Raw genomic sequence first — 15,238 nt, forward strand, 5'->3', positions numbered from 1 at the left:
TTAATAGTAGTATAGGTAACAGCCACTTGTTTGTGACTTGAACATAGTCAATATCGAAGGTAGGCTATAGGCCTAACTCAAACACAATTTCATATTTTCTAACTCCGGCCTGAAATGTCAGATGTTGATAACAGCATTTAAGCCTGACAATTCTGACAACATCAACATTGTATGTATTCTCGCAACAGATCAGTGAGTAGATTTCTTTCCCCAGACGTGTCATAACATGCAGAGGGAAATAATCCCTAATTGTCCCCAACCGGTGTGCGCCAAAAGTCAGCTCGCATACCGCCAATAAATTGTCGCAAATGGAAATGACATTAACTCGTTAAAACTATTCTGACTGTACAACTGTTCAAACTATGCTGTTTGAACCGTTGTACCAGAACATACCGAACAATGTGTGTCGTGAAGGCTTTGTGCACTTTCAGAAATGCAAAGCTACACACATTTTGCTTTTATGATTTTTAGTTTTTCAATAATGAGGATAACTCATCATTAAAATATCTTCATTACAATGTCATTAGACAACCTATTGCAGGTGCAGGTTGGTTTGACAACCATGCGTAAAACCAAATATTCAGTAGGCCTATAGTATAAACGAAATGCAGCCTGGGTTATTCACATTCACAGAAATAAGCTACGGGAACGGAAAAACTTCATTAACGTTGAAGTGATTTCCCCAAAGGAAAAAAGCGCGAAGAGGAAGGGACCCCACTTAGCTTTTAGCCAAGTTGAGTGCAGTGCTTCAAGTGCCCCGGGCGAAAAAGTTGGCCTCGCGCTAGGCATAATTGTTGTCACATGTAACCTTACCTGTCTTCCAATTAGCCCCTTGACTCGCTATTAGAGCATTCCATGGGCTATAGGCTAGTGACCAAGGGCACTTTTTGGTTTGGGGGCCTAATAATTAGGGTGTAATTCGATACACTGAAGGCTTATGAGGAAGGCTGGAGGAGTTTTCCAATACATTTCATTGAGCAAAGCAACATTTAATGAGGTTCAACCAAAATTGTTCAACATTTTTTAATGCATATTATATGTACTCCTCCTCCTTCATTCTTCAACATAAGTAGATAGACCAATACTAGTTGTAAATTGTGTTTTCATTGACTTAAGTGAACTGTTGACATTTGGAACTTGTGAAATTGGATCAGTTTCCATGGCAGATTAATTAGAATGCATAAAAATGATCCATCAAATTCTATTTTTATTTATTTGTCACACGGTTCATAAACAACAGGTGTATACTAACAGTGAAATGCTTACTTATGAGTCCCTTTCTATCAATGCAGAGTTAAGATAAAGATACAAAATAAAATAAAACAAAATATTGACACAAGGAATAAATTACACAGTGATTAAGAATACCAATGAGAAAAATAACATGGTTATATACAAGGAGTACCAGTACCGATTGGATGTGCAGGGGTACAAGGTAATTGAGGAAGCTATGTACATATAGATAGGGATAAAGTGACTAGGCAACAGGATAGATAATAGATAGTAGCAGCAGCATATGTAGTGAGTGTGAAAGTGTATAGGCTATGTGTGTGTGTGTGAGTGGGTGTGGTGTGAATGTGTGTGTGGCGTCAGTATGCATGTGTGTACATGTTATGTGTGTGTGGACATATGTGGTGTGCATGTGTGTGTGTGTGTGTGTGTGTGTGTGTGGGTGGGTAGAGTCCAGTGTGTGTACATAGTCAGTGCAAGAGAGGCAGTGCAAAAAAGGGTCAATGCAGGTAAAGATGTGACACCTATAAAGAGACCTGATTTGAACGACCTTTGATAATTGCTTACTAAGATGACAATACAACTTCTGATTGTATTTCTGAATATAAATTAGGGTAATTTTTGTTGTTATTTAGCTGTAACTTGATGATTGAAATTGGTATGGCAGCTCATACCAACCTAACCCATGTCAAATGAATTAGTCCTAAATGAATGAACCAATACCTTTGCATGTTTAAGTGACAGATGACCACAGCAACTGGCGGTCAGGTTTGGGTTTAAGGGATAAGGGGGGGGGGGGGGGGGGGGGGGGGGGTAAACATGACCGCATGGGATTGCCTAGAACATGCAAAGTCATTTATGGAGGCTCTGACAATGCCAGAGGCCCACAATGCAATGCTTCTTCTGGCTATGCTAAATATGACCCATTTCAGAAAGGTGTCCATAAACTGATCAGGTATGTAAGCTGAGTGTGGGGTGAAAATAGAAGTGTGACCTGAATGACCAGTTCGACAGGGCCTCGCTAATCCCCTTAGAGAGACAAGAAGTGGTGTTTGGACTCTCTATTTATGTGATCAAGTTCAACTAGTTACATGGAGTGTAGTTTTCAAGAACTAGGCTAACACAGAGACAGACATAAATGAAAATCCAAGGGAACGTGTGTTTGTGTGTGTTTGTTTGTGTGTGTGTGTCAAAGGGAATGTGTGAGCATGTTTACTTTTTATAGTGGTCTGAGCTGACAGTTTTTAGGCTTTGCTGTTTCCTTTGGCCGATTGGGGTTGATTAAGAGGTTAACCATGGAGAAGCATGGCGTCTTTAAGGGAGATTTATCTGTTCCTGCACTGACCCCGTAGGGGTTGCTTCCCTCACCCCAGTGTCCTTAGGATTTATTTAGTTATTTGTTTATATGTTGGAAGGGGTCACTCGTTTCCCCACTCCATTTCCCCCCTGTTTGTCCATCCCAAGCTAATTCCTCATCCTTTTTTTGCAGTGATTATGAAGTTGTTGCCATTTTGCTGAGCAAGCTATGTTATGACATAAATTAAGTCCCTGCTAAGTCTCATGACCTTTATAAAACCAGTAAGACGCTCCCTAAAATGGTTATTTTGATTTAACACATATTTTGTTATCAGTTCAACTTTGACCCCTGGATAAATGACTGTGTTGGTTTTAGAGCATTCACTGCTTATTTCAATTCAGTTCCATCTTATGCTTTTCAGTTTTATGTTTCCTATTTCATTTATTCCTACGTTAATTTGTTTTGTACATTTTTAACGAACAAGCTCACTAACTTCCTGTACATTTAGTCCAAATAGGAAGCTATGACATATGATCAAGCTTGTTATAGTTATATAGATAAGGAGTTAATAGTTCTTAAACAATTAATTTTAATCAAGTTTAAGTCTATAATAATTAAGTTATTCTAACTACTGATATTAGGACTTGGGTTGAAAAACGACACATAAAACATTCTAAACACATGGACACTTTCTCCCAAAAGCCTTTAAACATTTTCAACCGACTATCTTTCAAAGACACACACTTACTCACACCTATTGTGTAGAGGCCTGCCACAACCTAGAGTCAGTGGGCCTTTTCCAGGGGGGCTATACAGGGAATGCTATGTGCTAGCATGACCTGACATGTCTCTGAAGCTGGAGGGGGTCTCGACCTTTGAACTCAGGCTCCAAAACTAGGAAGATGAAAAAAGGGATTGGGTGGGAGGGTTGCTCCTAAACAAGGGCTTCTGTTTCGACTACTCTAGGAATGTCAGTTCCATAAAAAGATGCCTACTGAGAGAGAGAGAGAGAGAGAGAGAGAGAGAGAGAGAGAGTGAGAGAGAGAGAGAGAGAGAGAGAGAGAGAGAGAGAGAGAGAATGAGAGAAAGAATGAGGTGAAAGTGGAAGATACCGCACTTTGCCCATAGTCCTTTACTAATTCACCAAAAAAAGATACCCTGTCACATTTCCACACCATTTATGATACCGTCAATTGTCCACAGTTTAAGAAGTTGTTAGTTCACATTTATGTAACAAACAAATAATAAGCAGAACTCTTTTGAAATATGAAGTGCATTTCAAATCTTTATTAGTGTTACTATTTCCTATATACAGTCTATTGGCTGTGCCACATGAGGATCATGTAAGTGTGTGACTACCTAAATCCATACATAAGACTGTGTAAGGAGGCCTTGTGGCAGGCAGACTTGTCTCCTGATAGACACGATTATAAATGATCAGGCGTTGAGACTGTGACCAATGGGCTTAACAAGACACTGTACCGGGGGCAGAAACAGATACTCTTCCCCCTAGCCTCCTCCACCTTCATAATGCAATGTTTACAGCCATTTCTACCCTGAACTATGGTCATGCGATCGGGCAATAAATTAACCCCTGGCCCCTGCGGAGGGAAGGGAAGCCCTTGTGACTTGCTAGCCTGTGCGCACTAGGCTAGCCGGAAAAGTTCTGATGTCGAATGGCCGGGGCCACGTCAGGAGATAACCTTGTGTGACACTGTTTTCCATTGAAACAACCATGAAGAAGACAGACATCTGGAGAAGAACACCCAGCACCGCCCAGCAAGGCTCCTAATGCATTCCCATTGGAACCTCGCTGACAAAGGCCTGCCGACTGTACGTCTCCTGGAAGCAGCTAGCGTTTTAGCCTAATGTCGTCTTTGTGCTCTTGTGGTGATAAGAACGGCAACAACAGGAAATGAGGCAGCAAATGAGCACAATGCGGAAAGATTGGGGATCCTGATGCTGTTTTTTAAAATGTATCTCCAATAACTCCTGCATGAGATGAATTATCTTCTAGTGTAAGGAGGTTTGTCTGTGTGGGCGATGATTTAGTCTGTCCGATCTAGTCTGTCTAGACGCCATGCTTTTGGACCACATGCTGTTAGAGCCACCTCATCAGGCTGTATAGATTATTCTTACAGAGACTATTTTGTGATCATGATTCACCAATGCCCATGTCAAGGGCCATCCAGACTTCTGACTGATCCCAGACCTGCTTTAGTGTCTGATTGCATCAGATGTCCTCCATGTGACGTCCTTATGATGGAATCTCTACTAGTCAGGCTACAACCCATGGTCCAATCTCTAGGCACAGAAGACAAGAACCCCCAGCAAACGTTTGGAGAACTCCTTGGTTCTCAGTAACAAACGTTTGGAGAATACTCCTCTGTTCTTAGTAACGTAACATTAGGCCACCAGGCAGGTCAGTCCAGCCATCTCTGCGTAGTTAACGTGTGCAGGGGTGGAAAAAGGCCAAATTCCCTCCCCGCTGTTAAAATCTCAGACGGTGGTCTTTAACACATTCTCCCTCTCCCTCTCTCCCTCCCTCCTCCTCTCCCAATAAAAATCTCTGACCAACAGTTGACCTTTCGCCGTGGCCCCCTCCATTCCCTCCTCCTCCTCTCCTTCCATTCCCTTCTTCTCTCCCTCTAACCTCCACCACTGAGGCTCCACTGCCGGCCAATAGGAACCAGCAGCTGTGGGGAGGTGGGGAGGGAGGAATGGGGGGGAAGAGAGAGGGGAGGTGTGGGGGGATCGAGGTCACGAGGGTCATGGCACTGGTAAAGTCATCGCTGGGGCTCCGATGCGGGGCATCGCTTCCCCCTTCAAAGGCATCGTTGTGACGTCCATAGCCCCCCGCCCCCTTTGGCCCCGCTGTTCCTTGGCTCTCAGGGTCGAGACAGCCGAGGGTTAATAAAGTGATACCAGGTGTTGGCCAGAGAGGCTTTTTTCTTCTTCTCTTTTTTGTTTTACTCCACCACCAAACTGGGGACCCCCTATTTCACACTGCTGAATCCTGCTGGGGATCAAGCATGAGAGCAAGCTAGCCAGGAGGGGTGGCCACGTATGTCAAAATTAAAACACTCTGTTAGCAGTGAGTCACAGAGACATGGTGGACGAGTGTGTGTGTGTGTGTGGATATCCTAAGCAGAGGGGAGGACACAATGCCATGTGATGGCAAGCTGAATAGCATCAGAGTTCCAATTGGCCTCTATGACAATATGGGTTAACTGAGCCAACAAAGTGTCCGATTATGTACCACGAAGGAGGATTTTAGCCAAAAAGATCCCAATCCCAAATCCCACCAGTCACTTTCCCGGCTCAGTGGACACACAAGCACAGATCAGAGGTTTATAGGGTTGCATACTGGGGTTAGAGTTGTGTGGGGTGGAGGGGCTTGAGCCCAGGAACACTAGAAAAGAGGACCCCCTGAATAGCTGTGAAGATCAAACCCAGTGAAAGGGAATCATTATTGCGAGAGCAAATCGTCTCTGATAACGAGTGAAGAGCAACAGAGGGAAGCGGCTGCAACCACGATGCTAAACGAGAGAGTCCTCGGCTTGTGTGTGTATATCTGTGTAAAGCTCAAATTATACACAGCAGACAACCACCAGATTTGGTTCCAACACCCTCACAACCAACTCATTGTAAAAACCCCACCCCATGGCACAACCAGCAATTCACATCAGTCCGATGTGGTCCTGATGGCGAGTGAAAAAATGGGTCAGGCCCCGGGGTCTGTTCCATCAGTCTCGTTGTGTTTATAGGCTGCAGCAAATTTACCTGTCACAGCAGCAAAAAAATGACTAGCTGATGAGATGATGCTCCATCCATACTGAGATGTGCCGTTTTTCCCCACGTGGGACCAACGCCATGCTTTGGGAACATGAACACCCCCGTGCTCTGTAGTGATTTGCTCATGTCAAAGGAGGTCGAACCGACGAGACCGGATAAGACGATCAGATTCTCCGGGAGAATTTCAACCAACGCACTCCCGACATTTCCCCAACATGCTCAGAATTTCATTCACGTAAAAGCGACGGTACTTAACTCTATCGAGTCGCCCAGGTCTAAATTAACCCTATGGGCTTTGAAAGAAAGCCTCCAGCGTACACACACAGGCTCCATGGCCGTACCCCCATCCCGTTTAATGAGGGGCTCCTAATTAACGCTAATTAACGTCAATGACAGGCAAGGGGCCATTAGTCAGGCTAATCCGTAGTTTACATTTTCCCCTCTCTTGGAACCCTGCTGGCGAATTCTCACCCCAATCACAGAAAGGACACATTGTTAAGAAGCCCAGCCGGCATCAAAGCTACGGCCCCCTCAACAAGTTGCCCCATTAGGACCTGGGAGAGAGAGCCGGGCCTGATCAGAACACACCACTCACACAGCCCTAGGACTGGGGGGGGGGGGGGGGGGGGGGGGGATTGTGCCCCCGAGTTTAGACCCCCGTCCGATCCATCAATGACTCGTTTGCTCTCTTTCATGATCCCTGGTCGTGTAAAAAATGTTGAGCATGAAAGAGGGTAGTAAGAGATCTGAAACTGTAAACAGGCCTCAGTGTAAGGGCTCTGTTGGGACGGGATGGGAGCCTGAGAGTGGAGGGAGGTGTGTGTGGGGCTGAGGGGCGAGGGGACGGAGAGTCTCTCTGGTTTTGGAAGGGGGAACAGGGGGTGGTGGGAGTAGGTCCTGACCTTTGTGTGTTTCTCTGTGTGATAGCACTGTTCTCTGGGCCAGGGTTGTGCAGTGGAAGCTGTGAATGGGACAGTGAGTTGAGCACTTGTTCACTGTTAATGTGTAATAAAGCCGACACTTCTATTGGCAACCACACAAAACCCAGAAACCGCATTAATCAAAAGGGATCATTAAAGTAACTGTCCAGTGTTTCCAGATTTCTATGAAATATGACCTATAATTAATTACAATATGAGTAAAATAGTTTTCCTTCCCAAAAATGTTTAATTGAAGGGATACTTTGGGATTTTGGCAAAGAAGCCATTTATCTACTTCCTCGGAGTCAGATGAAATTGCGGATACCATGTTTATGTCTCTGCATCCAGTATGAAAGAAGTTAGAGGTAGTTTCACGAGCAAATGCTAACTAGCGTTAGCACAATGACTGGATGTCTATGATAACAGCTAGCATTCTATATGGTAACATAGATGTCCAGTCATTGTGCTAACGCTAGTTACCAATTGCGCTAACACTAGTTAGCAACTTTTTTCAAACTGCACACAGAGACATAAAAATTGTATCCACGATTTTATCAGACTCATTGCCAAAATCTTCCTTTAAGTATGTTAAAAAGCAGCTTTTCAGTGTTTGGGATGGTGTGGGCGTACACCAACAAAATAATGGTGTGGGCATATACTGTTTATTAAAATATTCAATATATGACCACCCTCTATAAGGAAATAGCAAAAACAATTGAAACAGTCTGTTTGAGATAAGTTTGAGTTTGAAGTGTTTTTTCTGAAATGTATACTTTGCTCACAAATGCGAGTATAGAATGAGTCATTATTTGGTTATGAGTTAACAGAATATGAACTTTTAAAAGTTAGATTTACTTCAACATTATGTTGTTGGAGTGTCACCCAAGCTTCTGGAGACATTTCTGAATAAGTTGCAATGGGCTGCTGTACAGTATGCAGCATTCCCAACTTGTAATATTCCTCAATAAAGAAAATATTGCCTGGTGGCTCAATTAACATAAAATCAACACTTCCTTTATATGGTATGTTAATATTACCAACATGATTAAATAGCTATTACATCCACGGATTGGTAATATAACAAACATGGCTTGAGGAAGAGCAGTCGTAGTTGAATGACTTTCCCCATGTTTGCACCGTGCAATAATAACACAGTATCCAGCTAATTCTCCATGGGTTTGACCTGACTTGTCCCTCTAAACTCTCTTTAGTTCTCTGTGTAACTTTATCGGCCACAAAGAAACTCTGCACCACCTGTATGTCCATAATTCACTCATTCTTTTTGAAATCATAAAAGTGAGCTCCCATGTTTACTATAGTGCTTCCTACACGTCAACCGTCCAACACCTTTTTCACTCATCTCCTCCAAGTCTTTGAAAGTAAACGTTATAAATTCCAGCACATAGCCAGGCTGTAGGCTTCAGAGTGTTGTGTTATTTTGTGGGTCCATGGATAAGTACAATGGAAAGACAGCTGCGCTCTCTATTTGTGGTCTTGGAGCCACTGGAGACTTGAGAGCACATGTTCGTTAATGATCAATTACAAAGGCTACAATGGGGGAACTAGTCGCTGACGGCTGTAGTGCTTTGCATCTCAAATCATTTGAATGACCAAACCTTCTGCTAAATGTATAACCGAGGATGTCGTCTTAAATTGATCATGGATGAGTCAACGGTTTAAACCCATTAGGGCTGGGTGTAAAAACGGTCATTAATTATTAAACATTGATTTACTGAAGAAACAAGTTAGCAAGTTACTTGCTTCTCCTTGACTTTCCTCTGATTTTAAAGAAAGGCTGTCATTAATAATGTTTGGAGAAACTTCTACATCTGGAAACACCCCCGATTGTTTAAATGCATTTCACTCAATCTACAAGTCTTCCTTATCAAAATAGTTCAGTTACATTTTCAAACGCAATTATTTTGGTAAGACAATATATACTGAACAAAAATATAAATGCAACATGCAACAATTTCAAAGATTTCACAAAGGAAATCACACTTGAAATAAATTCATTATGCCCTAATCTATGGATTTCACATGACTGGGACTACAGATATGCATCTGTTGGTCACAGATACCTTTAAAAAAAAAGTAGGGGCGTGGATCAGAAAACCGGTCAGTATCTGGTGTGACCACCATTTGCATCATGCAGCACGACACATCTCCTTCGCATAGAGTTGATCAGGCTGTTAATTGTGGAATGTTGTCCCACTCCTCTTCAATGGCTGTGCAAAGTTGCTGAAGATTGGCAGGAACTGGAACACACTGTCATCCACGTCGATCCAGAGCATCCCAAACTTGCTCAATGGGTGACATGTATGGTGAGTATGCAGGCCATGGAAGAACTGGGACATTTTCAGCTTCCAAGAAGAACATGAGGTGATGGTGTCGGATGAATGGCACAACAATGGACCTCAGGATCTCGTCACAGTATCTCTGTGCATCTCACGACATTGGAGGCGGCTTATGGTAGAGAAATGAACATTAAATTCTCTGGCAACAGCTCTGGTGGACATTCCTGCAGTCAGCATGCCAATTGCACGCTCCCTCAACACTTGAGACATCTGTGGCATTGTGTTGTGTGACAAAACTGCACATTTTAGAGTGGCCTTTTATTGTCCCCAGCATAAGGTGAATCCACCATATATCGAGCCTGTGTTCTAAGTTATTTTGAACAGTGCTTAAATCATTTATGTTCGGATGAAGAGGCTTAGCTTTGGTTTCCAAGTCCTGTCTTTAAATCTCTTTACACCAGAGTAACTTTATCAGTAAAGGCTTACACTACAAAAGGCATTACAGTATGATGGGGATATTCTAATCTAGACACCAAGTTAGGAGTGTTAGTTTTGCAACATGTTGGGCAAGTTTTTCCCAAAAGGCTTTTGCAGAGCAGTAAACTTGAAGAGAAAGTTTCAAATGCTGTGAGCAACAAAGCTGTAAGGAGAAGTTTTAAATAAAGAGCTGTCCTGACAAGCTCACACACACAAACACACACATACACACACACAGAGAGAGGCACCTATCCCTCTAGGGCAGTCCACGTCCCTCCCCCACCCCTGAAACCCGATCTGTAGGCATGCAGCACGGAATTCTCCAATCGCCCTGACTTTTGACCTCTGCCCTTTTTGGCAGCACAGAGAAGAGAAGATGAAGTGTCCAAGCCTCTCTTTTCCCCCAACACAAAAAAATCCACTGTTCTGTCCTCCCTCCCACACACACACACACACACACACACACACACACACACACACACACACACACACACACACACACACACACACACACAGAGAGAGATTCCCATTTGGGACGCCTCTAGGCCAAACACTCCTTTCAGTTCCCGTGAGGCACTCGGCATAATGACTCTTAATATCTTGGTCTCTAACTAAGGTTTGAATGTGTGTGCGTGTGTGTATGTGTATGTGTTTGTGTGTCTGTGTGTGTGCGTTCATGCTTGCATTCGTGCGCTCGTGCAGACGTGCTTGTGTGTGCGAGCGAGTGTGTATGTTTGTGAGATGGTGTGAGTCCTCCGTTCCCATGCTGCTTCCCCAACACGACTCTAAAACCCTGTGGTGCACCACCTCTCTTTGCACCATCTGACCAGTGCCATTTGTGCATTGTGTGTGTCCGGCATGACTGCTCTCGTCATTTTCCTCTTTGATTGGCCCTCTCACAATGTAATCAGTGTTGCAGCTGTCTGAAAAGGCCTCTTGTGCAGTATCTGAGCAATGTCGATCTGACCGATGTGTCCGCACTTCGCGTTTATTTCCATTCACTTCCATGACAAACGGCAAACTGTCTGGTGAGCATTTGTCAAACCACTTGATTTACTTCTTTGCCTTATAATGCTGTCTCGTTTCTGTATTTCTAAGAATTGCCATGGCCATAAGCTTGAAATTCTAATGTACAGACTGATAGACTCGAGAATAGGACCACAGTCGAAGAAGAGAAAGTCACATGATCCTGCTAAAAAAACAAGGCTTACTTTTTCCCCTTCTGCTAATTCTTTGAAGATTGCCTCATCAATTGAAAACATAGCTGACCAATACCCTTATTAACTAACCCAGTCTAGATTATCCAATGATTAAACAACACTTACAGATGTGTTTTTTAAGTTCGAAGCCCAAAGAGACAAGAAAAAATCCAGGAAACACCATGTGGTTTGAGTTAGTTTGTTACCGAGTGGCATGCCTTCATCTAAGGTAACTCGGTGTGGTGGATCCCTAAACTGTAGCCAATCCATTAAGACAAAGGTCTCTTGATCCCTTTCTTTAAACTCTGCACCGTGTCTGATTAAATGTAGCCGATTTTTACGCCTGGGCTATGGAGGCCATGAAGCTGAATGGGTCCTCACAGTCAAACCACCATGTGCTGTCACTTCAATAGCCTGAGGAGAATAAGCCAAATAACCACCAGACTGGTTAGAACTGCCAGCTTGCGATATGAAGATACATTTCACCAAGAGCAGTATGAAAGGGCTGTTTGTAGTTTCTCAAAGAGTTGCAACATAAAGACATACTGGGGCAAACGACTACAGTAGTATGGATATTAACAAGAACAAATATGATTAGGGGAATGGTAACTGGAACTACCTTCAAAATGTGTCGGTCAAAAAATCATAATTGAATTAACCATATAAAGGTGAATAATCAAATAACAATATTCAACTGCAACTGCATTCAACTGTAGATTTTTGTTGCCCAAACTAACCATGTAAAATACTAGGCCTGTAAAATACTTGTCTTTACAGCATACTTTAATAGAGAACAACCCAATTAAAGCCCAAATCAATAAAATCACCCAAAATTACCCCAAACAATGCATTAATTATGCATCACTTGACGCCTAATACGTGACCCCTGGACAACAACAACCCAGCCCCTCTCTCCATTCATTTGTTCCTCCCCCATCCCTCCATCTTCAAAAGGGCGTTAAGACCTGTATACTCTCTCCCTTGGGAATGCTGGGAAAGGAAGGCCTCCGCATCTGTCCTCAGCCCCAGGGGGAGAGAGAGAGAGACAGAAACAGAGAGAGAACAAGAGAGGAAAAAAGAGAGGAAGAGAGAGCGAGGGAGAGGCCAGAATTCCTTCACCACCACGAGCCCCTAACCCCCACCCCAGAAAGGGAGAGAGAGATTTAGAGAGAGCGAGAGAGAGAGAGAGAGAGAGAGAGAGAGAGAGAGAGAGAGAGAGAGAGAGAGAGAGAGAGAGAGAGAGAGAGAGAGAGAGAGAGAAATAATTCCCTTCCGCTTCCCCTTGCCCCTCAGCCCTCCATTTGCACGTTCACGCTCACCTCCGCCATTTGCACAAGTGTCCCAAAGCTGAGGGAGTGAAAATTATTGAGGATTTAGGGGCTAATTAGACCCTCCAATGGCCACTTCAACCGAGCCAGCTATGCTGCCGGCTTCACAGGGAAGTTGTATCCAAACAAGCACTGTGATATGTTTGGAGTTTGCATAATTTCATACAGAAGAATGGAGAGGCATGACTAATTATCTGACATTGATTTCGAGGTGTGACACAATGAAATGAAATCATTGAAGTCACAGGTATGTCCCAAAGTTCAATCGGTTTATTTGATACCCTCGCCACTCTGGAAGTCACACTTTGAGTTTCGTCACCAACACGTGACAACGGAGGGCCTTCTGAGCAAGTTGGTAGGGGCTGGTTTGGGATTCAACAAGAGTCTCTTTATGAAGCCATCCATCACTTCCTCAATAGCCCAGTGGGCAGAACTAGAGAACCAGGCACCCCGGGCGTCCTCTCAATGGGATGGGGAGGATAGAGGGAGGAGAAAGGAATACAGGAGGGAGGAGAGGGAGGAGTAGGGGACTGCTGCATTGTGCTAGCAGGGCTGTGATCTGTCACTCCTTCCCCTCTGAGAAGTCAGCGGGGAAAGTGATTAGGCAAAGCACCCGCTCCTCCTCCTTCTCCTCCTCCTCTTCTGCCTTCTAACGCAAGTTGTGACAGTTTGCACTGTTAGAGAGCCTTGTTGCTATTTTCCTCACCTCTCAATGGATTGGAAATGCAGAAACCTCCTATCTCCACCTCCTAATACACATACTTGCTTTCCCTCAATACACATTCAAGCACACACTTACTCATCTAGCTCTCTCTCTCTCTCCTTCTCCTCTGTTTCTCTAGCAACAGGTTACCACTGATCATCATTCTATTTCAGATTTGTCATTGACATTCGTCATTGAGCTAGCCATCTACCGCAGGTTCCCATTGAAGAGAAGTGCAGACCAAGCCAGTGCAGAGCAACACTCAGTCAGCACTCTTCATTCTCACCATTGTGTTTGACCTGCTTACTCTGTACAAGTTGTCAGAAGTATGTGACGTTGTTGACCTTAGCTTGTCCCCTTCTCTCAGCATGTTTTATTGGCCCTCTAAAGTCATCAGTGCTTTGGGATTGGGTGAAAGCCTTCTAATGGTGTTGGTAATTGATCCAATCAGTTTATTAGGTGCTCTGGTGGTGGGAACAGCTTTAGAGAAAAGTATACACAATTAGCAGAATACTAGTTTATTCAGTCAAGTTAAATGAAATTCAGAAGCTGAAATTGTTTTGATAGAAGTATTTGTATTGTAAGAGAAAAACACACAACACTGAAATGAGAGGAAAAGAGGTGCACATTTAGTACAACATCATAACGGCTTAATCCACTTTTTAAAGGGATTCCCTAATACAAACAGTGCCACTAACTTTTTGTGAAAGTAAATTTCCTGTGCTCTATTTGCGATTGGTGCTCAGAGAATTGACAGAGTTGTAAAGAATCTCTCCACTGTGCCTCTGAAAAAAGGAAAGCTTTGGTCTTTAGCCTTTCCCATTATCTGTGTGACCCGTCCTCTTAAAACACAGGGATGAGTGAAAGGTCCTGACTCTGCATTGAGCCTCAGCTTAGATGTCAAACTATGTCATTCAGTCTGCAACACCCCATTCTCTAAGACAAGGAAGCTGCACCCCCCTACTTCACGCACGCACACACGCACACACCCCTCGATAAAACCACTGCCGATCTTCTCCTTACCAAGGGTTCTGGATGAGCTGACGAGAAAGAAAACGAAAACAAGAGTGGGAAAAGCCCCTGGAAATATCCCCACGCCCCTTTCAAACCCCCAACCCCCTAACCCATGGGGGCTTTCTCCTCTGACCACTGTTTGGGAGTGCCCCCCCCCCCCCCCCCCCGGCCCTTTCACCCCGACACAATGGTGGCCTGGCCGTGTTATTTGAGGCACTAAAGAGGTGGCCCTCCTCGCCGCCCCCGGGACAATAGCTCCCCTGTTGAGGCCTTTCTTCCCTTCACCTTTCTAATGACAGGTTTCATCCTCTCTCTCCTGACCTCAGGGAAGGGCCTAGGCCACCACCACCTTCCTCCTGCTGACTGACCCTCCAGCCCTACCGCCTACCACTCCTAACACACACTGACCGTCCAGCCCTACCGCCTACCACTCCTAACACACACTGACCCTCCAGCCCTACCACCTACCACTCCTAACACACACTGACCCTCCAGCCCTACCACCTACCACTCCTAACACACACTGACCCTTCAGCCCTCCCGCCTACCACTCCTAACACACACTGACCCTTCAGCCCTCCCGCCTACCACTCCTAACACACACTGACCCTTCAGCCCTACCGCCTACCACTCCTAACACACACTGACCCTTCAGCCCTACCGCCTACCACTCCTAACACACACTGACCCTCCAGCCCTACCGCCTACCACTCCTAACACACACTGACCCTTCAGCCCTACCGCCTACCACTCCTAACACACACTGACCCTTCAGCCCTACCGCCTACCACTCCTAACACACACACACCCTCCAGCCCTACCGCCTACCACTCCTAACACACACTGACCCTCCAGCCCTACCGCCTACCACTCCTAACACACACTGACCCTTCAGCCATACCGCCTACCACTCCTAACACACACACACCCTCCAGCCCTACCGCCTACCACTCCTAACACACACTGACCCTCCAGCCC

Source organism: Coregonus lavaretus (genome assembly GCF_964263955.1).
Source record: "Coregonus lavaretus genome assembly, chromosome: 13".
In the NCBI taxonomy this organism is placed as follows: domain Eukaryota; kingdom Metazoa; phylum Chordata; class Actinopteri; order Salmoniformes; family Salmonidae; genus Coregonus; species Coregonus lavaretus.